This window comes from Lissotriton vulgaris, chromosome 4_1 (assembly GCF_964263255.1).
Source record: "Lissotriton vulgaris chromosome 4_1, aLisVul1.2, whole genome shotgun sequence".
Lineage (NCBI taxonomy): Eukaryota > Metazoa > Chordata > Amphibia > Caudata > Salamandridae > Lissotriton > Lissotriton vulgaris.
Window position 1 is genome coordinate 308,940,093 of NC_141691.1, and position 26,784 is coordinate 308,966,876.

The following is a 26,784-nucleotide window of genomic DNA, read 5'->3' on the forward strand; positions in this document are numbered from 1 at the left end:
AACACTCTTCAACATCTACATGAGCCTCCTCGCCACCATCCCAAGAAAACACAACATCAACATCATCTCCTACGCCAACGACACCCAACTGATACTCTCCCTTACCAAGGACCCAGCCATCGCCAAATCAAACTTCCAGGAAGGAATGAAGGAGGTAGCTGACTGGATGAAGCACAGCCGCCTCCAACTCAACTCGGACAAGACTGAAGTCCTCATCCTCGGACAATCCGCCTCAGCATGGGACAACTCCTGGTGGCCCTCGGCACTGTGCACCGCACCGGCACCCACAGACCACGCACGCAACCTGAGTTTCATCCTGGACTCGTCGCTCACAATGACCAAACAAGTCAACACCGTCTCTTCCTCATGCTTCAACACCCTGCGCATGCTTCGGAAGATCTTCAGATGGATCCCCACCGAAACCAGAAGAACAGTCACCCAGGCCCTCGTCACCAGCCGACTGGACTACGGTAACGCCCTCTACGCTGAAAAACTCCAGAACTGTCTCCAGCGAATACAAAACGCCTCCGCACGACTCATCCTAAACATCCCCCACCACGGCCACATCTCAACCCACCTGAGAGTTATACACTGGCTCCCAGTCAGCAAAAGGATCACGTTCAGATTGCCCATCCACGCACACAAAGCACTCCACAACCTGGGCTCGGAATACCTCAACAGCCGACTCACGCTCTAAACCCCCGCTCGCCACCTCCGCTCAGCCAACCTCGCTCTCGCCACCATCCCACGGATCCGCAGAACCACCACCGGAGGAAGATCGTTCTCCTACCTGGCAGCAAAGACCTGGAATTCCCTCCCCACCCACCCACCTATGACTGACCCAGGACCACCTCAGCTTCAGGAGGCGCCTCAAGACCTGGCTCTTCAAGCAGTAGCAGCACCCCGCACCCCCAGGGCCTTGAGACCCTAACGGGTGAGTAGCGCGCTTTACAAATTTCATGATTGACTGATTGAGTCTCCCTGTCCACTCAGTCTACAGCACATCACACTGTCCAGGAGTGCCTGCCCGTCTCCCTGTCCACTCACTCTACCGCACACCACACTGTCCACAAGTGCCTGCCCTGTCTTGGCATGTCTACCCTCCGTCTGCATGTCCACTTATTGTCTGCTCATCTTCCTATCCGCTCACTGTCCATCTTCTGGTCCACTTACGGCCTGTCTAATTACGGTCTGTCCCACATCCTGCCTGTCCAGCTTACAGCCCACTCTCAGTTCTTCCATCTGTCTGTGTACCACCTGCCCAACCTCCCGTCTGCTCACCTTCTTGGAGTCCACTTACAACCTGTCCACCTACTCTCTGTCCACCATCCTTCTCACTTACTGCCTGTCCAGCTTCCTGCCTCTTTAAGGTCTGTTCATCTTCCTGTCCACGACTGCCTATCCATCTTCCTATCTGCTCATTGTCCATCTTTGCATCTACTTATAACCTGTCCACTAAACCTCTGTTCATCATCCTTTCCACATACTGCCTGTCAAGATTCCTGCCCCTCTAAGATCTGTTCAACTTCCAGTCCACGCGCTGCCTGTCCATCCACCTACCAGTTTAATTTCTCTCAGTGTATCCCTGGCTCTCTTGGTCCGTTCACCTTCCCCCGGACATCAACTCTCCCCGAGCTGTTCATCTTTTCCCAGCCCAAGCCCCCACCTATTTGAACCACTCTGTTGATTCTTCTTTCTCGACATTTTCTCAGCCCTCTCATTATTTTCGCCGTATTTACCTCTCCCTCTCTTCTTTCTCTTCCTCTCTCACTCTCTCTTCCTCTTTCTCTCTCCCTCTTTCACTCACTCCCTCCCTCTCTCTCTCCCTCTCTTCCTCTTTCACTCACTCCCTCCCTCTCTCCCTCTTTCTCTCCGTCCCTCTCTCTCTGTCTCTCCCTGCCCCCCTATTGTTCACATTTCGTCCCCACCCTCCATGCCTCTGTGTCCATTCTCGTTCTCTGCCTCTCTGTTTTTCTGTGACTCTCTTTCTCTCACACGGTCTCCATGCACTTCTCGTGCTCTCCTCTCCCGTCTCCTCATCTGTCTCACTGTCCATCAGTCCCTGTAAAGCTCGTCCTGTCTCTCCTTGTCTCACTGCTTGTTCTCTTTGTCCCTATCTTTCGATTGCTCTCTATGTCCTGTCATTTTCATTCTGTTTCTCTCCAGATCTTGCCTCTGTTCTGCCAGGTTCTCTGTTTCTGTCTTTTGAAGCAGTTGTTACTCTATGCCCATGTAATTCTCTCTTTCTCTCTCTCTTTCTCTATCTTGCTCTTTCTTTTTCTTTCTCTCGCTCTTATCTCGCTCTATTTTTTTCTCTCTCTCTCACTCTTTCTTTCTTTCTCTCTCTCCTTTTCTCTTTCTCTTTATCTCTCGCTCACCCTCTCTCCCTCTCAATTTCTCTCTCTCTCTCTTTCTCTCTATCACTTTCTCTCCCTCCCTCCCTCTCTCTCTCTCTCCCTCTGTTTTTTTTTTTCCTTTTCCCCGATCTTCACCTTACTTCCACTTTTCGGATCCCCTTCTCCATTCCACGTCAACAGTGCCAGTAAAACAGGGTTTTGATCTGGATAAAGAGTTATGTAACTTAATGCTTGCAGATGTGCACAAAGTTATCCTACTGTCTTAAACAAGCACCGTCCTCTTTGAGCCCATTAGTAGAAAGCAATTAACTTCATGATAACAGCATTCAAATCTAGAACAGTGATATTTAAGGACCTTTCCTCTGGTCTACCCTAGATCCTAGAGAGTCTGTGAGTCAAACCAGGTCGAGGGCGAAAGGATTCACACAGGTAATTTCTTTTCTACTATGCAACATTCCAACGCTTGAAGCACTGCTGCAAAGACTGAAATCATTTCCTGGTATGAGTGGACACCCATATGAAGTTGCACAACATCTATCTCTATCAATACTACCTGGAAGCACCAGTCTCTGAGGCCGAAAGCAATATGGAACACTTAAGCCTCATAAAAAGGGTAACAGTGAAACTTGCAGGGCATGAATTGATGCCCAAAGGAAGAACAATGAAGAGAGATGTTAGAAATATGGTCTCTAGTTGGCAGAGGTTTGCAGGACCACCACTCTAGTCAGGGTAAGTCAGATACACACTCTAAATTAACCTGTGCTCACCTTGTGGTAGCTTGCCGCAGAGTAGTCAGGTTTAACTCAAGAGGCAATGTATAAAGTATTTGTGCAACACTTAAATTACAGTAACCCAAAGAAAACAACACAAAAATACTCTATACAGGTTTAGAAAAGCAGAGAATATTACTGAAAATAGTCCTTAGAAGTCACCAGCAGTCAAAAGTTTACTTGTGGTCGAGAGGGACCAGTGCAAAGTCAAAGTTCAGGCCAACCAGGATGGAGGGTAGGCCAGCTACAGAACCCAGATAGTTCCAGCTGAAGACAACTTGGATGGAGCTTTGGTCGAGGTTGAAGACTCTAGATCAGGAGGTGCCATGTCGATCGGTAGATGGAAGCGAGCGTCAGCGCCGATCCGTGCCGTAGATGGAAGCTTCGATGTCAAATCCCTTTGTGATGCAGGCGCTGCATCAATGTGGAGCCGTGCTGTCGTCATCAAGCAGCTTCAGCAGTCGGATTGCTTTCGTCGTTGAGCTCTGTTGGTGCTGGAAACGGTGTTGTTGGACAGCCACTGCGTCAGCAATGAAGGGCAATGCGTCGGCAACAACTGGCACAAAGTTATTGCTGTGTCAATATCGAAGGTAAAAACAGCTGCAAAACTCACTTATGAGGCCGAGCACTGGAGGGGCAACTCAGGCAAGGGAAGGACTCACAGATGGCAGAGTCCAGCTGCACCAGGGGAGTTGCAAGAAGTTTTATGTGTCCCTGTGACTTTAGAAGAGAACAGGAGGCAAGCCAGCAAGACCTTGGAGTCCCTATGAGTTCAAGTGAGATGGATCCAGTCCTTGTACTCAGCAGGTCACAGATCAGCGGGTAAAAGGAAGGCTCAGCGAAGCAGAGAAGTGGTTCCTCAGAACACACAGCAAAGTGGCAATCATTTTAGCACAGCAGTCTTTAGTCCCGCAGAGATCTTCCCAGGTCCAGTTGGGAACTGATTTGATAGGATCAGAGCTCTGGGAAGTGTATCTTGCCTATGATGTCACAGTCTAATTAAAATCCAAGATGGCTGACAAATATAAAAAGGATTTTTTTAATCTTCTGATATGCGTCAAATTTGAAACAAAATTTCATGTCTACACGTCAGTGCACGTCATGTGCATGCCCACGTTCTATCTAGACTGTGAGATTATAAATATAAAACCAAAAGTGTGACAGAATCAACTATAAAACTTTAATATCCAAATCTGTTCTAAATTCAATGTAAATATTCATACTTGTTGACATGTAACATTTATTAATATGTATTATATTTTAATATGTGACTTTTTTTCTCCATCTTCAACACGTTTTCTGTAATGCCTGAAAAGGAGTAGCATTTCAAAACAAGACCTTTTTGCAACACCCATAACCAGTGGTCAAGCAGTCCAGAACGTGATGTTGTTGCAACAAATTTGTTCAACTGTGTTATTTGTCAGGAAAGCACTTAAAAAAGACTTATTAGCCCAACAAATGCTACACGCAAAGATTATAGTTCGGGGTATACTATTTTAGACCATCACCTGAAGAAATTTAAAGAATTGGAATGCGTACCTATGAATATCGAACTAGAACGGCTTAATGATGGTTCTGGTATTGAGCAACCATTAAGGACTAACAATGCAGTGTGGCATAAATTGTGTTTTAACAAGTGCGTCAATCTAAAGCTGCAAGGGGCTCAGAAAAAAAAACATATTGATGTGGATCCATATGGTAGCCCAGTTAAAAGACGTTCTGCAATTCCAGTCCGAAATAACATTTGTGGAAGAAAAGCATGTTTATTTGTAACAAAGCATATACTTCTGTAATGCATGAAGCGAAAACAGATGATGTGGATGCTAATGTTTGGCAGTGTGCCAAGTTAGTTCAAGATACAGAAACTCATTGCAAAATTGGCTATGGGTGATATGCATGCACAGGATGCTCAATGCCATCATAAATGTTGGACTCTGTAACAGAGCCCACAGTGTACGAAAGAATAAAAACGAATCACCTAGTGAGACCTTAGTAGAAGGAATAGCTCTAGCTGAGCTTGTTTCGTATCTGAAAGATTAGCAAATGGGAGATGTTAAAAAACTATTCTCAAACTTTGTGGCTTAGTAAACCTTTACACTAGCACAGTAAAGCAGCTTTATTCCACTGCAGCTGAAGGTTAACTCGACAAGACTAAAAGAGAGAACTCTCAGAACTACAAGAGGTTAAAAAGTATGCAATGAAGAAAGAGATGTTCTCCTAGCTTTCAAAGATGACGTGGGATCTGCATTAGTATTTGCCTGTGACAGATCAGATTCTGATGCTTTAAATATTGCTAACAGCAAATGTTGTTAGAAGGGATATGATACAGAAATCTGAAAACTTCCATGGAACGTTTGGGGATGATTGTAGAAGCCAATCAGTTCTGAAATCGCTTCAGGGCCGTGTTAAAATACTTAATGGATCCGGCATAAGAGATCGGTATTGCTGTGAAACAGCCACTACCAATATAGCATTTGTCTATTTCCAAATTACTGATACAAAGGAATGCTTATCAAAGCTATCCTGAATCTAGACAGTCCCATGAAGAAATTAGGGAGTTTTCTAACTGTTTTAAGTGGCTATCTAACGGACACCCACACTTCCACTTTTGGGCAAATAGTATTGATCTGCAAATACTTGTGCTTGAATTTGTTTGTTCAATTAGAGAGGGTAACTTTGATTTGTATGCAAAAGTACTTGATCACTTAGTTCCATGGATGTGTGCTACAAATCATAGTCATTATTTGCGATGGCTGGCTGTCCACATTTGTGACCTCAAACGATCAATCATCCATTTGCATAGTGCACAGCTGCTTCCAATGAGGCGTCCTGGCATTTAAGCGAACAACTGACAGTCAGTACATTCAGTGGGAATAAAATAGAAATGGGTTACCTTTTGTCAAAGAGAAAGGGTTTCAGTTGTTAACATGGCAACACTAACAGAACACCACCCACACATTCATTCAATGTTTCATAAAGGAAAGTTTGTTGTCAATAAAAGCAACCATGCATTGTCATCAATCGCTGTAGTCTAGATTAAAATCATGAGCAGGACAATTCTATCATCAAGGGAGATGGAGGTGCTGTAGGTTTGAAGGAAAATCCAGGAGCTTTCAGAAGATGGATGATATATGGCCAGTGATTTCCAGAGTTTTAAATGGATTTGAACAAACATTTGTGAATGCTCCCCAAAAAAACGACCTTTGCCACATTATGAAAAATACCTAGTGTACAAATATCTTTAGCAAAAGATTTCAAATCTCTACTGTACACAACTGAGGAATGTTGGTAATCTATTTATGGAGGAAAGTGATGATCTATTTAATCAGGACAGGAACAAAGTTATGCCAGCTACAGTTATCACATCAGTGAAAACCGCATATGAAATAGGTAGATCGCAATATAATTCCTATTTTCATGAGGTGTTTCAAATGTGATCAATGCAAGTCAATGGGTAAGTCGCAGTTGCAATTTTAAAGAAGGACCCTTTTCCAGTTGACCCTGAAGAAACTGACCGTGGAAGAAATAAGGTTAGAGAGCTACCCCACCCGTGGATAGCTTAGGAACCAGGATATCTGGCCCAGGGGAGCCTGGTGCATAGGTGTGGGGTGGGGTCCGAAACCACTGTCTAACCAAATGGAGGACTTCAGGGAGATGCCGCTGCTGGAGAAGGAGAAAGTGTCCAGTGGAACCCAAAGGTGGATTCAAGTTGAGAAGTACCTGAAGGCAGAGAGGACAGAGGCTATGCCACTTGGAAGTGACCAGGAGGTACGGAAGACGAATGCCCACCAATGTCGGACGCTGCAGGACAGTTGACGATGTTCTTGGAGCTACAGCTTTGAGGACCAGGCGACACTGAAAAACCAGGAGCTGTTCAAGAGCTGTCAGATGTCGGGACCTGAGGGGTCAGTGTCCGTCAGGAGCACCTACAAGCCTTGCCAACTGCAACCAAGTGTTCCCCGCATGCAGACTATCTGGCACTGGCAATCACTACCACCCTACCACAATACACTAAATCCTGTCTGAGAGGTGGTCACACCTCCCTGTGACAGGATACCTATTGTTCTGCCTTCCCCTGCTCGAGCTTGGATCAGCAGCAGGAGGGCAGAACGAGTCTCTGGCCAGCCTGGGTCTGGAAGACTGGTACTGGGAGCACCTGAAACGCGTCTGGCCCAACTGAATCTTTATGTTTGCTGCTCCTTGACGGCTCCTGCAGGCAGCCTATGTACCCATTAAAGTGAGCTGCTATTTCATCTTTGTGTGGCTTAGATCTTAAAAAGAGGTTCCTGCTTTGATGGATATTGAACGGCCGTGACCCGGTCGTGAAGAACAGCCCACCGTGGCAAGCGGGTCTGTGATGGCACGACGGCGGTGTCCAACGTGATAGAACAAAGACGAACTGGTAACTTTGCAGGGGGAAGCCGGTTCATTCGAGCTCCGGGTTGCAGTCACAAAGCAGGGCAGGTCCCGTCTCGGAGATGTGATGATTTTATTTATGGACTATTAAAAGTGCGGCAAAGCAACCACTTGGTAACATTTCAAGTTTTCTACAACACCCACAAGGCTATGCAAATAGCCACGCCCACTTGGGCAGGTCTTGGAACTACAAGTGTACTCCCAGCAATGCTTGCATTTTTACCTGAGAAGCCACTGAAGAAAGGATCACACCTGAAACACGTCTGGCTCAACTGAATCTTTGTTTGCTGCTCCTTGACGGCTCCTGCTGGCAGCCTGTGTACCCATTAAAGTGAGCTGCTATTTCATCTTTGTGTGGCGAAGTTCTTCAAAAGAGGTTCCTGCTTTGGTGGATATATATATATATATATATATATATATATATATATATATATATGAACAAACACTCCAGCTTCCACAGAAAACTCCATGGACGAAGGCACGGACACGAGGTAATCAAGATGTGGCAAATATTTATTTCTCAGGTCCACCCTCAACCCCTGAGATAAGAGATACACGTTTCGGCTTTCAAGAAGCCTTTTTCAATCTCCAACATAGTTTAGGTGAATAAAACTTCTTTTCTGAATCTCACGGAGTAAGCGCCTTTTTTCGCATCGTTGAAACGAAGGTTTGGACTGCATATATAGGGACGTGCCGGAGTCCCTCACGCTGACCCTCCTCGCTTTGGTGCTCCCCACTGCCTGGCAAATTGAATGGATGTTCTTCATGACGGAGGAAAACGGAGAGCCCCCCAAACCGAGACACGGGACGACCAACGCTGATTGACTGCCGCGGTGTGTGCCGCTTCGATTCTTGAGTGTGCCGGAGGGTATCCGAGTTTCGAGGTAAGCCCACGTGTACAGTGATCAGGGTTGTGAATCCGAACAAGGTGGCTTATGGGAGAGGTAGTCCGCTGTGCTTGTTGCTAAAAGCGGCAGTGGGATTCAAAGAGGATAAAATTATTCCTAATTGCAAACGATGGCTGGGGAGTGGGTGCGTGAACGCATGGAGGCGGCTTTGGATATTTTCAGTGACACCAACAGCACTGAGAGTCTCACAACATCGGGACAAGGGGGAAACCAGCCAACTGAAGGGACAACGGTAAAATCTTTATTGAGGGAATTTGAACGATTCCGAAAACAGGAAATTTCCAAGTGGTGGGAATGCACATCTTTGCGGAGATATTTGGAAGTAGGCCGGGTGCCACGGGGGCTAAGAGTGCTAGTGGTACCGACCTACGAAAATCCGAATCCAGCGATGCTGCAGGAGTGGGCTGACAACAATGCCCAGTCTTCTAGAAATATGCTGCAAATATTAGTGAAATATGCCGCCACTGACCGAGAAAAAATTCTAGCGCAATTGGAAGTAGTGAGTAAAGAACTGGAAGGTCATGAGAACCAAGTTGAAATTAACAAAGCTATGATTGACATTAAATCAAGAGTGTCAAAATATGAGCAAACCATCAAAGAGCGCAAAGCACTCAAATTTCAAAGAGACCGCAATGATTATTTGAAGGGAAGGATCTATACGTTCGCTCGAAAGTTTGACAGCATTAGGAGGCAAAAAAAGCCCACATCTATGAGTAATATGAGTAATATGCAAGAAGGCTCTGTTCCAAGCGAATCGGAAGTAAGTTCGGGAGCGGAATCCGATCCAGGCACCGATGGAACCCGAGGGCAGTTATCAAACGTTCCCACTCCCGTGGATGAATTTGGCTTTTTACGGGAAGACCGCCTGAGAAGTCTCAGGTCATGGCAACCACGTCAGGAACAGAACAGAAAAAACAGAAACCAAGGAACAGAAGACGCAAGAACAGGCAATGGGGCAAACAGCAAAAAACAACAACCAACAGCGAAGAAATAGACCTACAGAGGGAACAGGAGACAATGAATGACAATATAGAATGCAACAACGCAGTAATCAATCTTTCAAATATGGCGCATACAAACGCGCATTGACTTACACCAGTTCATAAGAAAACTGAAATTGCGCAAGTATTTCATCAATTCCAAAGACAAACACTTGAATTGTGAGAAAGATCACATTTCTGGCACTGTTCATGCGAGTTGGACAGTGGCCGATATGGATTTCATCCAGGAGATGGCAGAACTGGATCAAGATGGGGAAACTGATGGACTTATGCTAAGTACCGACATGGCAGCTCAACATGCCGGTATTAATATCCGTCAAGACACCTTTTAGACCCAAATCTACCTTTTGTCCATTAATGCCAAAAGACAATTTAGACATCTTTTCGGACAAGGTGATTAAAGACTTGAAGCAGTTGTCCATGGATAGCAGCAATAACTTTCTAAAATCAAGGAGTAATGAAAGAGTCAAATATGAGAGTGTAATGAACAAAATCAAGATGAGAAAGGACATCATGGTACGTATGTCAGACAAGGGTGGGAACGTAGTACTGTAGCCCCAGGAAATGTACAACAGTGAAGCTTCAATGCAATTATCTGACAGAGAATGCTACGTCAGAATGAGTGCAACCAATGTATCTAATATACAGGAGAGATACCATCAGAGTTTGTACACCTGGAAATCGGCAGGATTGATTTCAAAATATGAATTTGAATTCTTGAAGAACAATTATCCAGTGACTCCATACCTGTACCTCATTCCCAAAGTCCACAAGAATGAATTTTGCCCACCAGGAAGGCCCATAATATCGGCAATTGGTGGGCTTTTTGAGAACACTAGCAAGTTCATTGATCACTTTTTGCAACCCTACGTACAAAAACTGCCCTCATACATAATGGATAGTGTGGACTTTTTAGCGAAAATGTATAATGTGGAGTGGCACTCTGACCTTGTCTTGGTAACCTTAGATGTACAGAGTTTGTACACCAGTATTCGACATCAGGATGGGCTGCATGTGATCAAGCATTATCTTGATACCAGGGACATAACACTACATCAGCACACTGCCATGTTACTTCAGATGGTTGAGTGGTGTCTCGAGAACAATACATTTATGTATAACAAACTTCTCTACCGACAGGTTCAAGGGACTGCCATGGGTACTTGCTTCGCCCCCAGTTATGCTAATTTGCATATGGGCTGGTGGGAGGAGCAAGTACTCATGGCAGAATATAGCACACAAATGTCAACCAATGTGATGCAATACAGTCGTTACATAGACAACATTTTTTTGCTATGGAAGGACAGTGAGGAAAGTGCCAGGGAATTTGCTGAAAGTTTGAATGAGGACTCCTTGAATTTGAAATTCACATGCAACACCAGTAAAATGTTAATGTTAATGTTAATGTTATATGATATTTGTTGAGCGCTCGTACGCCCAGAGGCTTCATGGCGCTATAGGAAGAAACAGGCGTAGCCGGCGGTTGATGGAGAAAAGGCAGCTTAGTGATATGCCTGGGAGAAGAGCCAGGTCTTCAGAGAATGTCTGAAGCTGAGGATGTTGTCACTTAGTTTCAGATGAAGAGGGAGAGAATTCCAGAAGGCAGCTGCAAGATGGTCGAAGCAGCTGCCTCCGAGACGCTTCTTCTTGTATGAGGGAACAGTCAGAAGGGCTTTATGAGCAGACCGGAGGTTGCGGGAAGGGATGTATTTTTTAAAAAGGTCTCTGATGAAAGTGGGGCCAATGTCGTGTAAAGACTTGAAGAGAATACACCCAGCTTTAAAGGCCACGCGTTGCTCCACCGGGAGCCAATGCAGCTGTTTCAAGCCTGATCTGACCGATTGCCTTCTAGGGATGTTCAAGAGAAGTCTGGCTGCCTGGTTTTGGACCAGCTGGAGGCGTTTTAGCTCTCCAGTTTGGAGCCCGAGGTACAGACTGTTGGAAAAGTCCAATCTGGACAAAACCAGGGAGATGACGATCTGAGAGAGGGCAGCTTGGGAAAAGAAGCGAGCGATTTTTTTTATTTTCTTCAGCTGAAAGAAACTGGAGGAGACGACAGCTCCGACTTGTCTTTTCAAGGAGAGATCCTCGCTGATAAAAATGCCAAGGCTCTTTACCGAGGATGATTTAGATGGGGGGGCACCCATACAGGAGGGCCAGAAACTGGGGTTCCAGCTGAGGGTGCTCTGTCCAGGCAAGACCAGTTCGGTCTTGCCTGGATTAAGTTTAAGGTGATTGCAGCTCATCCAACTAAAAATGTGGGACATGGTGTTTTGGAATTCCACCACAGAGTCCTTGGTGTTCAGAGGAAAGATGAGCTGCAAATCATCGGCGTAGTTGAAAATGGTGACCTTAGCGTGCCTGAGGGAGTACAGAAGGGGGCGTAGATATAAATTAAAAAGCAGGGGGGACAACGAGGAGCCCTGGGGTACTCCACAGATGGTGGGTATGGTGGGGGCTGTGAAGGGGCCCAATCTGACCGATTGGGTTCGGTCAGTGATAAATGAACGAATCCAGCTAAGCGCAGGGCCTCTGAGGCCTGCCTGTTCGACACGGTCGACCAAGATGGTATAGTCGACCGTGTCGAAGGCGGCAGAAAGATCCAGATTGTATTCTTAGATTTGGAACTATTTGTTTCTGAAAACAAGATTCAAACGAGGACCTATAGAAAACCTACTTCCGGCAATACCATCTTGCATGCCGGAAGTTTTCATCCTCACAGCCTGATCTCCAGCATTCCCTATGCTGAATGTCTCAGAATGAAACCCAACTGCAGCACGCAAGACAGTTTTGAAACATCCAAAGAACAGCTGTTTAAAAGATTGCGCTGCAGGGGCTATTCTGAGACAATGTTGAAATCAGCAGAAAGTAAATGTATGACCAAGAGTAGAGAGAATCTGTTACTCAAGGACACCGCATCAGTAACATCAAGCAAAAAAACGGACACCACGTATCATTACGGGGTACAATGCCTATCACACCCAGGTACGCAGGATTGTATACAAGCATTGGCCCATTGTACGTAATGACCCCACCTTAGGTACATCATGTGCCAAATTGCCGCAGATCACATATAGAAGGGCAAAGTCTATGAAGCAGGAATTAGTTTGTAACATTCCGAAACAAACAAGTAATACCAATTGGCTTCAGAGCAAGAAGGAATTTTACAAGTGCACAAAGTGCAAAGCCTGTCAGCATGGCATCAACCTCAGCAATGTACACCTCCCACTCAGAAAGACGCCCTTAGAGTTGAGAGGGAATTACAACTGTAAGACTGAGTACGCAATCTATGTTTTACAGTGTACTTGCAAGAAGCGTTACGTTGGAAGTACTCTCCATCCAGTACATGTAAGGATCTTACAGCACTTAAGAGCAGTGACCAACGATGACCAGAGTTACCCTGTGGCACGTCACATTAACGCTTTTCATGGAGGTAGAACAGAAGATCTGCAATACTTTGTTATTGACAGCGTCAGCAAGAATGCAAGGGGAGGCAATAGACTCCTAGCACTTAGGAGATTGGAGTCGAGATACATTATCCTTCTCGACACCAAGGCTCCTAACGGCCTCAATTCGGACGAAGCGTTAAGTGTGCACTTGTGACCCAACGTATAACAAACTGGCCCAATCTTGCCAATGTAATCTGCAAATCTTTTCTATAACTTGCTCCGTGGTGTTACACGTATCCCACTCCTCTGAAACTTCGCAGTAAGGATACTGGTCTAATTTTACAGTATTAATACTTTAGATTTGATTTAAATACTGTAGTGAAGGTAATTCACTAGTTGGAGCACACAGGGTAAAACACAATAGTTTAGGTGATACACATAAGGTAATTTATAGAATCACTGTGCTGAACAATACAATATCAGACAAATATTGTAATGTAGAATCACACCAGGTAAACATAAGAAAGTATAACGATCATCCACAATTGCAAAAAAGCCCACTGGGGCATAACACTTGTGTGGCAGGGATGTAAAAGATGAAGCCAAATGGTTTTCTGAATCTGTTATACGGTAACACAATACATTTTGTATTTGCATTCAGTACTGTGAGGCAATCACGTTGTTTTCAGTTTTTATGATACACTGGTTTTATAGTTCTTTTTTCACAGTTTACAATATGTTTTTGCAAAGCACTTTTCATAATGGCCGCGTGTATATGTATATTGTTGCTGCATCTGTAATTAACCCAGTGAATGTAAAGCACTATGTGTACGAAACTGAGGAATCTAAATAGCAATACATTGCTTGGCAATGTCGTTTACACAGTTAAATGCTTTTACAGTCTGCAATGCGTTCATTTACGATAGAGAAGTTCACTTACTTGACAATAGTGTCGGTCAGCCGATAGCAGCTCACCTCTTCCATGTCTATGCAAATGGGGAGGGTAACCATGGCAACTGATGCACGTCACCAGGAGGCTCCTATCAACATTGATGTATATATTTGTTTAGTGTCCTTTCCGAAGTTGTTGTGACCAAGGCGGGTGTACCGCCGAAACGAGCCAACATCGTTTAGGTGAATAAAACTTCTTTTCGGAATCTCACAGAGTCAGCGCCTTTTTTCGCATCGTTGAAACTAAGGTTTGGACTGTGTGTATATATATATATATATATATATATATATATTCATAGAAAAAACCATAGGTTATAGTGGATATATAGTTAGGAATTTGCATTTACAAAACCTTGAAAATTCAATGAAAAAACCATTGGTTTTAGGCCATATATAGTTAGGAATTAGCATTTACAAAACCTTATTTTACTCGCATAAAACCATTGAAATTCCATATATAGTTAGAAGCGCTAACTATATATCGCGCACCCGCAATCCACTGCTGATGATGTCACATATTACATCATTCATGACATGGTCAGTGACATCACTGATGACATCACTGATGACAACATCCAGTGATTGTATGTGTCTGTAAAGTTTAAATATGTTTTACATATTGAAGAATGAGTGGATGTATAAGTGTCTGGATGAAGAATTTAGTAGGTGCATGACTGAGTGTATGAGAGAGTGATTAAATGTGTCTCACTGAGTGCATGGGTTAGTGACTAAACTGTCTTAATTTGTGCATCATTATGTTTGTTGTTGTGTAAGCTGCTGCATGTGTTGATCAGTAGCTATAAGAGTGGCCATATGGGTTATTGATTGGTTGCCCAAGTATTTGAATGGGAGGCTGAGTGTGTGTGTAAGTGGCTGGGAGGTGCGTGACTCTGTGCATAGATGTGTAAGCAGTTGATTCACTAGGAGTATGAGTTCAAGAGTGCATGTGCAAACAGCTATATGGGCGTTTGACTGTGCATGGGTCTGTTGGTGAGTGAATGGATTTCTCATTGCTACATGTGCAAGTAAGTACGTATGTAAAACACAATACATGTGAGAGTTGAGATATATAAATAACTGAACATAAGAGCCAGTGAATGTGTGAGTGGCTGTATCGATCACTGTGAGCTTGTATCAGGGATTATATAAGAGAGTAAATATGTGTTATTATATGTTTGAATAAGTAAGATGTGTATAACTGTATAGTTGAGGAAATGGAGGTGTGATTGATTCTTTGCATGACTGACTAGGTGTGTGAGTAACTCCATGGATGAGTGACAGTCTGTGAGTGTCTGTTTATACTGAGTGTATGTAAGGTTATATTAGAGTCTGAAGAGGTTCATTGTATTATCACATGAGTGATGTGATCAGTGATGACAAATGAGATGTCATCAGTGATGTCATTTGAGTTGTCATCAGTGATGTCATCAGTGATGTCATTTGAGATGTCATCAGTGATGTCATTTGAGTTGTCATCAGTGATGTCATCAGTGATGTCATTTGAGATGTCATCAGTGATGTCATCAGTGATGTCACTGACCATGTCATGAATGATGTAATATGTGACATCATCAGCAGTGGATTGCGGGTGCGCGATATATAGTTAGCGCTTCTAACTATATATGGAATTTCAATGGTTTTATGCGAGTAAAATAAGGTTTTGTAAATGCTAATTCCTAACTATATATGGCCTAAAACCAATGGTTTTTTCATTGAATTTTCAAGGTTTTGTAAATGCAAATTCCTAACTATATATCCACTATAACCTATGGTTTTTTCTATGAATTTCATTGGTTTTTTAATAGCAAATATGAAAAGCTTTAAAATGTCAAGTACGTGATAGATAAAAACATTTTCGTATTTATGCACGCTGATGTGCTTTGAACGCTGCACCCCCCCCCTCCCCTCTTTTGTCTTAGTAGTACTCTCTCTTTGCAGATACTGAAGGGTAGTTAACGCAGGCCTTTACCCCCGTTGTAATCCGTTGTGCCTCCTTGTCTCTCCATTTGATTGATTGTTGTCCAAGCATTTGCTGTTTTAGAATTGGTTCTCTTTGAATCATTCTCTATTTACAAACAAGCACAAAGTCGCAATACTCTGTTTAGTCTTTGCAGATAGTGAAAAATCGTGTAAAAAAATAAAAGTAATCGAGCAAAATCAGTAGGCCACTAATTGGATCTCTTTTTGACCTCGCTAAAATAGAAATATTAGGAACAACCCTTCATGAGAAATACGAAAATAGTGAGATGAACTGAGCTCCACACCATGAGGGCTGCAAGACAGCTCGGCTCCATCACCCACCCCGCACAAAATAACGACAAACCCTATGCAAATATTAAAAATATAGACAACACACCAGCAAAGAAACAGGGTAAAACATTTTATTAAAAAACTATTTACATAACGTTGGTTTATAAGATGATGTCAGTAGTGGACCGATGTGTGAATAGATCGAAAGCAGCACAAGGCTCCAAGATCCGGATGGCAAGCTCCTGGATGTTGGGTGCCATAGTTTAGAGTTCTGAATTTGAGCCTTTTTCAATGTCTGTGCTTTGTTGAATCAAATTTGCGGCTTGACACAAAGCTAACTCAAGCGTTGCTACTGATGCTATGCAGACCAAAACTGGTTTTCAGTTTGTACATTTTTCTAGATTTTTAATCCAAGTTTGGTTGACTTTGTAGAACGATGGCTTCAAATTTTCAACATACGGTGTGGTGGCGCTGACTGGGAGGGGGCGCTTCGCTCCTGCCCCCTCCCCAAGTAAGATTTTCATACGTGAAAGTACGTTAATGGTTTTGGTCCCTGAGATGCTTCGATGTCACTGCCATTCTCAAATAGCATAAGTTCTGGATGTTGGGTGCCATAGTTAAGAGTTCTGAGCAGCGCTTGTAACACTGTCTGAAGCTTATTTCCACCTACTGCAGCTTCACTATTCTCAAAGTAAGTGAGTGTCGTTTGTGGACCTGACTGCATTAGAAAACAATGTGATATGTTACCTTCCTAAACAGCTTGACGAAGGCCCCTGAGGGGCGGTGTGATGGCCATGGACTCGGAGAAGACGCTTGGCTCCGACACCCTCCCCAAGTCTTATAGCACTGGTGTAGCCTGAGATCGCCCCCGACATAGGCGGCCGGCTCCCGGGATCCGGCGGAACTTTTTGCCTTTTGATGACTCTTCAATTCTGAACCTTGTCCCATCCAGCTGAGTTGCGCCCACTCTTGCGGCTACAGCGTCTTGCCCACCATCCAGCTGAATTGCGCCCACTCTTGCGGTGCAGCGATAGGCGACTGCCACAGGACTCTCAAAATGGCGGCCGGCTCTTCGGTTTTGGGCCTGGTCCACTAAAATGGCCCTGGGACACCTTTGAACTCGGACGCTTCCCTGATAGGGCTTGGGTCCCATTCTCGAAAAGCCTCTCCTCAGCCGTGAAGATTCTACAAAAGTCTTGGGGGCCTCCGACTCCCGCAGGCTTCTGGTGGGGAGCAGCTGCCATGATTGCTCGTGGAATGGCCACGACGGAGCTACGAGATGGTAGTGGTCTCATGCTGACGCCAGCTTTAGTCTGAAACATCCAGAAACACTGTAGACTACCAATTCGATCAGTTCCGGTAGCGCCCCAACATGACCCGGAAGAGAAGAACTTGCCCTCCCCTCTTTGACTGATGGTATCTTGTTGCCTGTCCCCTCTGTTGTCATTTAACAGAACTTTTTGGACTGCTGAAAGGAGTTGTGTTCCGAACGCTGGTTGGTGGAGACATTTTGACTATATTCTTGACCTACGTTGTCGCGTAATGCGTTATATGACACGCCGCGTTACCGCACCCGGAAGTGATCCGCGGCGCGGCGCGCAGCGCGCAACGTAAGCATAACAGGACATGTGACTTGTTAATAAAACTTTTCATTGGTTCATTTTACTTTTGTTAATTTAATGATGAAAAGCTTGGTCATATGACCTAAAAATTACGCTTTTTATTGTTTTCGAACAATATTTTTTTTTCAAACATATGTTATAATATTCCAGGCTAATGTACTTTCCCGGAAAATTTACAACTGTCTTGTAAGTAAAATATATTCCTTTTTCGAGAAAAAGGGCGTTTCTTCCTTCCATAACGGAGCCGTTGAGTAAAAGAGATTCGGCCTGCTATCTTAGTCGCCGATACGCCTGATTATCAGATTCTTATCGATCACTTTATATTGCAGACATGAAAAACACAACTGCTATTAAGCATTTATCTTTACTGCGTTCCTACATATTATACCTTTTATCCGTCATGTAATTGGATTGCTTTATTTCACTTGCCTTTACTGATTCGAAAACAGTGACTAAAAGTAAAAACTTTACCAATGTAAATACTACTACCGTGTTTTGTTTTAAAAACCTTTATTGTGAAAATGTCAGTATACAAATACGGGCCTATAACCACGTGGGCCGGCCACGGAGCAAACTGAAATCGTATATGATGAGGAGACATTTACACTGTAGAAGAACGTAACGAGCGGGCCATTAGGTTGCAAGAACAAAGGTGTCTAACAGTTGCGGAATCGGTGGACGTACATTTTGTAATTAAAATACGACACAGCCACTTACAATAACATTTTCTAGATATACATTTGCGGGCAAGGAGTTACGAGTCCCATTTATACCGGCGCCATTTTGGGCGAGGCCGGGCAGGTCCAAGATATAGTCAAAATGTCTCCACCAACCATCGGCCAGACCAGAACCCCTTTCGGCCCTTTATGCTACAAGATGGTGTCTTCCATTCAGAAAATATTGTTGGCAGCATTTTGAAAGGAAACAGAAACAGCCGTTCTCCTAGTGAGTTTCACATTGTTACATTTAGGAAGAATGTTGAAGAGTAGTATGTGGAAAATCTGAAGCCATTTTTCTACAAACTCTCAATCAGACTTGGATGGAAAAAAAAACCTGAAGAATGTACAAACTGAAAACCAATTTTTGTCTGTATAGCATCAACAGTAACGCTTGAGTCAGCTTTGTGTCAAGCCGCCATTTTCATTCAATCAATAGCGTCCCGCTGCACACATTCAGGGACCTGGTCGTGTCTTCAGATGAAACGGATTGTAGGAAAAGAAGCAGAAAGGAAAAGGAAAAAAGTTCCGCCGCACCTCGGGAGCCGGCCGCCTATGTCATGTGCCACCTTTGGCCACACCAGGGCAATAGTGAAGCTGCAGCAGGTGCAAATAAGCTTCAGACAGTCTTACAAGCACTGCTCAGAACTCTCAACTGAGGCACTCAACATCCAGGACTTGCCATTCGGATCTTGGCGCCTTGTGCTGGTTCCGACCTATTCACACATCAGTCCACTACTGACATCACCTCATAAGCCAACGGGGCACCCCACGCCGACTTTCGGCGCAGCATTGTAGGATGGCCACACCAGTGCGGCCACTTGCTGGACACCACCTCGGTGCCATCCGGATCTCGGCGCGTTCGAGTCACTGTACCGCAAGAGTGACCGCAACTCAGCTGGACACGCCATCTTTTGGCGCAGCATTGTAGGATGGCCACACCAGTGCGGCAATTTGCTGGACACCACCTCGGTGCCATCCGGATCTCGGCGCGTTCGAGTCACTGTACCGCAACAGTGACCGCAACTCAGCTGGACACGCCGTCTTTCGGCGCAGCATTGTAGGATGGCCACACCAGTGCGGCAATTTGCTGGACACCACCTCGGTGCCATCCGAATCTAGGCGCGTTCGAGTCACTGTACCGCAACAGTGACCGCAACTCAGCTGGACACGCCGTCGTTCGGCGCAGCATTGTAGGATGGCCACACCAGTGCGGCAATTTGCTGAACACCACCTCGGTGCCATCCGGATCTCAGCGCGTTGTGCTGCCTTCGGCCTATTCGCACATCGGTCCGCTACTGACGCCGCCTCACGTGCCAACGGATTTTCTACGCTTTTTGTAGCCCTATGCCGCATAACAGGTCATGTGACTTGTTTATAAAACTTTTCATTGGTTCATTTTACATTTGGTTTCCTAAAGATGGAAGGCTTGGTCATATGACCTAAAAATAACACTTTTCATTGGTTTAGAACATTTTTTTTTCCCAAACGATGAAAGCCCCACCTTGTTTCTGGATGTTTCAGACTGAAGCTGGCGTCACCATGAGAGCACCACCATCTCGTGGCTCCGTCATGGTCATTCCGCGAGCAATCATGGCAGCCGCTCCCCACCGGAAGCCTGCGGGAGTCGGGGGCCCCCAAGACTTTTGTAGAATCTTCACGGCTGAGGGGACGCTTTTCGAGAATGGAGCCCAAGCCCTAGCAGGCAAGCGTCCGAGTTCCAAGGTGTCCCAGGGCCATTTCAGTGGACCAGGCCCAAAACCGAGGAGCCGTCCGCCATTTTAAGAACAATGTGGCAGCCGCCTATCGCTGCACTGCAAGAGTGGGAGCAACTCAACAACATGGTGAGCGAGACGCTGTAGCCGCAAGAGCGGGCGCAACTCAGCTAGATGGCCGCCACCTGGGGAGGCCCGTTCACGCCGCCTCCCCCACCCCCGGGCCGCCGCACGCCAATTTTCGGAGCAGCATTGTAGGATACCAAAACCAGTGCGGCAGTTTACTGGACATCACCTGGGTGCCTGTCGTACATGTTGTGTCAGCCATGTGACACTGGACACAGTCCCATCAATATCTCAACGCGTTCTGCTGCCTTGGGACTATTCGCACAACAGACCGCTACTGACGAGGCCTCCCCCCGCACCACCCGGGACGCCCCACGCTGTTTTTCTGTGCTGCATTGTAGGATCCCAAAACCAGTGCGGCACCCAGGCGACATCCCCTGGGTGCCGTCCAGAACTCTCCACGTTGTGCTGCCTTGGGACTATTCGCACAAAAGACAGCTTCTAACCATTGTTGCTTTTTGTGTTGAAAAATGTTTAAATGCTTTTAGTTCTTGTTCCGTTCGTTATAGTTAATAAAGTTTTATAATCTTACTTTGTTGGAGTGTTATCTATTTTTTTTAAAACGGGTGAATGGGGCCTTGAATCGGGTATTGTCATGTGTGGGCTTTGGAAGTGTGCTGCTGCAGGATCGGACATTTCAAACTCAAATGCACGTTCTTTTTCTTACCTTTCCGAAGCATGGAGCGCAATAGCAGGCAGAGAAAGGGTGATGCACGTGTTGAACACTACCTGACCTGGCAAGTTGCTGGCAGTGCCTCCCCGCCCGCTCCTAAAAGAGGGCACACACACACCGCCGCCCCGAGTACTTCACAAATCTTTAAAAGACCATGCGCTTGTTCATGAGGCTTAAATGGTTTATCACCTCTTCTAGAACCCCTGCATCGACCCTCTGACGTTTCCTGGAAAAATTACCATGTAACACAATACCAAGCCCTGTCAGCTGAAACCCCCAAGGAATCGTGGGGCATATTAGCAAAGGGGTTTATCTCCGCTTTTTTGGCTTTAAAAGCCATGAAAGCGGAGATAAAATTATCTCCCTATTACCAAGCTGTCGCTAACACCAGTTAGTAACAGCTAAAAGGAGATAGCGACCATCTTGGGCCCCGCTTTGCATGTCAGTGATACTTATCACTAATGACATGCAAAGTGGCGTACCAAGATGTTAGCGACTGGAAACAGTCCCTAACATCGCTATCTTCTATTACCAACTTTTGGAGATATTCGCGCTAAGCGCGAATATCTCCAAAATCTAACACCTGCCCTGAGCAGTTCTTAGCCATGTTATCCAATGGGAGGTGGATAACATGGCTAAGAGCATTTGCTCGATAATACATGAATATCGCTGACTTTTCTGCGATAATATCAAGGTTTATCTGCGATAAAAATCGCCGATGTGCGGCGATAATTTTTGTCTCTAAACAAGTTAGAGACAAAAATTATCGCTAGTTGTTCGTAATATGCCCCCGGGTTTTTGCTTGCAGAAATCGGGAGGCGGGAGACTAGCACTGAAATCAGTAGTCACACGCCTGAATCGGGAGGGTTGGCATGTCTGAATTCTCTACAGCTGGGGCCATAAACTACATCCGCAGGGGTAGGTGATAGCCTGGGACCAGCCTGGCATCTAAAATGGATGCCGTGCACGACAAAATTGTGGCATTGGAAAAAAGGCAAGATGGCGCAGCCGCTGGAAGAGATGTATCAACATATATGAGCTTCCTCAGCCACCCTCAGGAAACATAGGGGATTAGGATACGTCTCCCGCACCCCCTTATACCTAGTAATTTAATTAACGAAGCACAAAATGGCGAATTCCCGTTTCGCTACCAGTTTGCGGCCCGTGAAGCGCTTCTACCGTGAAAAATCATTTTTTTTTTCTTTTCCCCACGGGACCCTTTAATAACCCCAACAACATTCCTAGGGGGTCAAGAGGGGGATACCTTGCCCCCTTTCATTAAATTCCCCCTTAGTTTTTCACCTCTTCTTCTCTCTCGATCCTACCGAGAGACAAGATGGCGGCCGCTCCGGACTGTCACGCAGCAAAATAAAAAAAAGCTCACGCACAGCCGCTGGAAGAGATGTATCAACATATATCAGCCTCCTCAGCCACCCTCAGGAAACATAGGGGATTAGGATACGTCTCCCGCACCCCCTTATACCTAGTAATTTAATTAACGAAGCACAAAATGGTGAATTCCCGTTTCGCTACCAGTTTGCGGCCCAGTTCGCGGCCCGTGAAGCGCTTCTACCGTGAAAAATCATTTTTTTTTCCTTTTCCCCACGGGACCCTTTAATAACCCCAACAACATTCCTAGGGGGTCAAGAGAGGGATACCTTGCCCCCTTTCATTAAATTCCCCCTTCGTTTTTCACCTCTTCTTCTCTCTCGATCCTACCGAGAGACAAGATGGCGGCCGCTCCGGACTGTTTAGAATGTTGACAGACACCGGAGAGCCAATCAGCTTTCTGCGCGCAAAGTTCCGATAAGCGAAAAGTAAGCGGACCGGATCGCTGCCCGGAGCGCTGTTACAGATATATATCTTGATTTAAACGTTAATTTCTCAAAATCCACTGAAGCACATATATTGAGACCTAGCAAAGGCACATCGGGCTACCAGTCCCTACAATTTTGCCAAGTTTCGTGCAAATCCATTCAGCCGTTCGAGCTAAAAGTGAGGCCAAAGGCCCTATGGAAAAATGAATGGGAAAAACGCGTTTTGGGACCCCCCTTTTTTCTCGGCCCCCCCTTGACAAAACCCCACCAAATTTTCAGGGGCTGCTCAGAAACAAAATGTGCCATTTTCCTGAAAATTTCAGCCGATTCCGTCCACAAACGCCAAAGTTATTAGACATAGAATTTTCAGAAATCCCATAGGGAATTAATCCTAACTATATATACCTACTGGCGATAGCCAGTAGGTAATATATATATACACACATATATATATATATATATTCACTGAAAAAAACATTGGTTATAGACCATATATAGTTAGGGATTAGCATTTTCAAAACCTTAATTTACTCGCACAAAACCATAGAAATTCGCATGTATAGTTAGTTGCAATAACTATATATCGCGCACCCGCAATCCACTGCTGATGATGTCACATATTACATCATTCATGACCTGGTCAGTGACATCACTGATGACATCACTGATGACATCTCAAATGACATCACTGATGACATCTCAAATGGCATCACTGATGACAACATCCAGTGACTGTATGTTTCTGTAAAGTTAAAATATGTCTTACATATTGAAGAATGAGTGGATGTATAAGTGTCTGGATGAAGGATTTAGTAGGTGCATGACTGACTGTATGAGAGAATGATTAAATGTGTCTCACTGAGTGCATGGGTTAGTGACTAAACTGTCTTAATTTGTGCATCATTATATCTGTTGTTCTGTAAACTGCTGCATGTGTTGATCAGTAGCTATATGAGTAACTATATGGGTTATTGATTCGTTGCCCAAGTATTTGTATTGGAGAGTGAGTGTGTGTGTGGGGGTGGCTGGGAGGTGTGTGACTCTGTGCATAGATGTGTGAGCAGTTGATTCACTAGATGTATGGGCTCAAAAGTGCATGTGGAAACAGCTGTATGGGCGGTTGACTGTCTCCATGAGTGTATTGGTGAGTGATTGGATTTCTCAGTGCTACATGTCAAAGTAAGTACATATGTAAAACAGTACATGTAAGAGTTGACATATATAAATAACTGTGCATAAGAGCCAGTGAATGTGTGAGTGGCTGTATGGATCATTGTGAACTTGTATCAGTGATTGTATAAGAGAGTAAATATGTGTTAGTATATGTTTGATTAAGTAAGGTGTGTATAACTGTATAGTTGAGGAAATGGAGGTGTGATTGATTCTTTGCATGACTGACTAGGTGTGTGAGTAACTCCATGGATGAGTAACAGTCTGTGAGTGTCTGTTTACACTGATTGTATCTAAGGTTATATTAGAGTCTGAAGAGGTTCATCGTATTATTATATGAATGATATCATCAGTGATGTGATCAGTAATGTCAAATGAGATGTTATCAGTGATTTCATCAGTGATGTCATTTGAGATGTCATCAGTGATGTCATCAGTGATGTCATTTGAGATGTCATCAGTGATGTCATTTGAGATGTCATCAGTGATGTCATCAGTGATGTCACTGACCATGTCATGAATGATGTAATATGTGACATCATCAGCAGTGGATTGCGGGCGCGCGATACATAGTTATTGCAACTAACTATAGATGCGAATTTCTATGGTTTTGTGCGAGTAAATTAAGGTTTTGAAAATGCTAATCCCTAACTATATATGGTCTATAACCAATGGTTTTTTCAGTGAATTTTCAAGGTTTTGTAAATGCAAATTCCTAACTATATATGGTCTATAACCTATGGTTTTTTCAGTGAATTTCATTGGTTTTTTAAAAGCTAATATCTATAGCTGTAAAATATATTCTTTATTACGTGACGTATCACGTAGCCACGTGAGACGCCTCATGACGCGTCACATAAACGTGACGTATCGTCTCTGCAGCGCAAACAAAACCCGTAACGTAAGTGCGCCAGAGCACGCTTACAGATATATATATATTTTTTTTAACCTTAATTAGACAAAATCCACACGTGCACATATCTTGAGGCCTTGCAAAGGCACATCAAACAAACAGTCCCTACAATTTTGCCAAGTTTGGTGGAAATCTATTCCTTTTAATTTTATTTTACTGTTTCTCTTGGTTTTCCCCTTGTTACGCTTACCGGAACGCTACCCGGTACGCAAACCGGACGCTCCAAAAACACAAGATGTCGGACTCCCGTTACGCTACCGTTTAGCTGCCCGGTTGGCGTACCGGGAAGCGCCTCTACCGCGAAAAATCGTAATTTTTTTTTTCTTTTTTCCTTTTGCCCTGCGGGGCACTTTAATATCCCCCTCATCAATCCTAGGGGGTCAGGAGGGGTCTACCCTGCCCCCTTTCCTTCATTTCTCCCTTCGTTTTTCACCACCTCTTGTCTCTCGATCCTACCGAGAGACAAGATGGAGGCCGCTCCGGACTGTTTACAAAGTTGACAGCCAATCAGCTTCTCCTCAGACTCCCGTTACGCTGCCGGTTAGCTGCCCAGTTAGCTGCCCGGTTCGCGTACCGGGACGCGCCTCTACGGCGAAAAATCGCAATTTTTTTTTTTTTTGCCCCGCGGGGCACATGAATATCCCCCTCATCAATCCTAGGGGGTCAGGAGGGGTCTACCTTGCCCCCTTTCCTTCATTTCCCCCTTCGTTTTTCTCCACCTCTTGTCTCTCGATCCTACCGAGAGACAAGATGGCGGCCGCTCCGGACTGTTTAGAATGTTGACAGACACCGGAGAGCCAATCAGCTTCGCTTCACAAAGCTCCGTTACGCGAAAAGTATGCGAACCGGTTCGCTATCCGGGACGCTGTCACAGATATATCTGTTTTTTTAAACGTTAATTTCTCAAAATCCACTGGAGCACATATATTGAGACCCAGCAAAGGCACATCAGGCTAACAGTCCCTACAATTTTGCCAAGTTTCGTGCAAATCCATTCAGCCGTTCGAGCTAAAAGTGAGGCCAAAAGCCCTATGGAAAAATGAATGGGAAAAACGCGTTTTGGGACCCCCCTTTTTTCTCGGCCCCCCCTTGACGGAACCCCCCCCCCCAAATTTTCAGGGGCTGCTCAGAAACAAAATGTGCCATTTTCCTGAAAATTTCAGCCGATTCCGTCCACAAACGCCAAAGTTATTCGACATAGGATTTTTTCTCTATGGAACTTTTGAAAATTCTAACTATATATACCTACTGGCGACCGCCAGTAGGATAGATAGATAGATAGATAGATAGATAGATAGATATATATATATAGATATATATATATAGATATATATATATATAGATATATATATATAGATATATATATATAGATATATATATATATAGATATATATATATATAGATATATATATATATAGATATATATATATATAGATATATATATATATAGATATATATATATATATATATATATATATATATATATAAAAATCTTCAAATAAACCACACTCCTGTTGTGGAAACGAAGACACGGACCCAATGGGTTGCAGTCAAGGAGATCTTTAATAAAAACCTCGCTGGTTACGCGTTTCGAGCAACTAGTGCCCTTGGTCACACCAATATATATATATATATATATTTACACACAAAAAAGAAGGAGAGAACTCTGGGTAGTTCTCAAGTTTAGGTGGAAAGCAGCTCCAGTTAGAGCACTCTCAACACCAGCGACACTCTAAATCTGCTCACCTCAAATGTCTGCTTTTCTATCAATTAATCAATCATTTGTAGAGAGCACTACATACCCGTGAGGGTCTCAAGGCGCTGGGGAGGGGAAGGGGGGTGTGGGGGCCTTTACTGATCGAACAGCCAGGTCTTGAGAAGTCTCCTGAAGGTCAGCAGGTCTTGGGTCTGTCGTAGGCTCAGCGGGAGGGTATTCCAGGTCTTGGCAGCGAGGTGGGAGAAGGATCTCCCGCCAGTGGTTATTCTCGGA

The 26,784-nt window shown here is 44.6% G+C and overlaps 1 protein-coding gene across 1 annotated transcript in view; it reads right to left on the reverse strand.

Moving 5' to 3' along the window:
* The window catches only part of LOC147718680 (transmembrane 9 superfamily member 2-like), a 1,534,671-nt gene that overhangs the window by 222,014 nt on the left and 1,285,873 nt on the right, over positions 1 to 26,784 (reverse strand). The gene's annotated exons all lie outside the window — the stretch shown is intronic.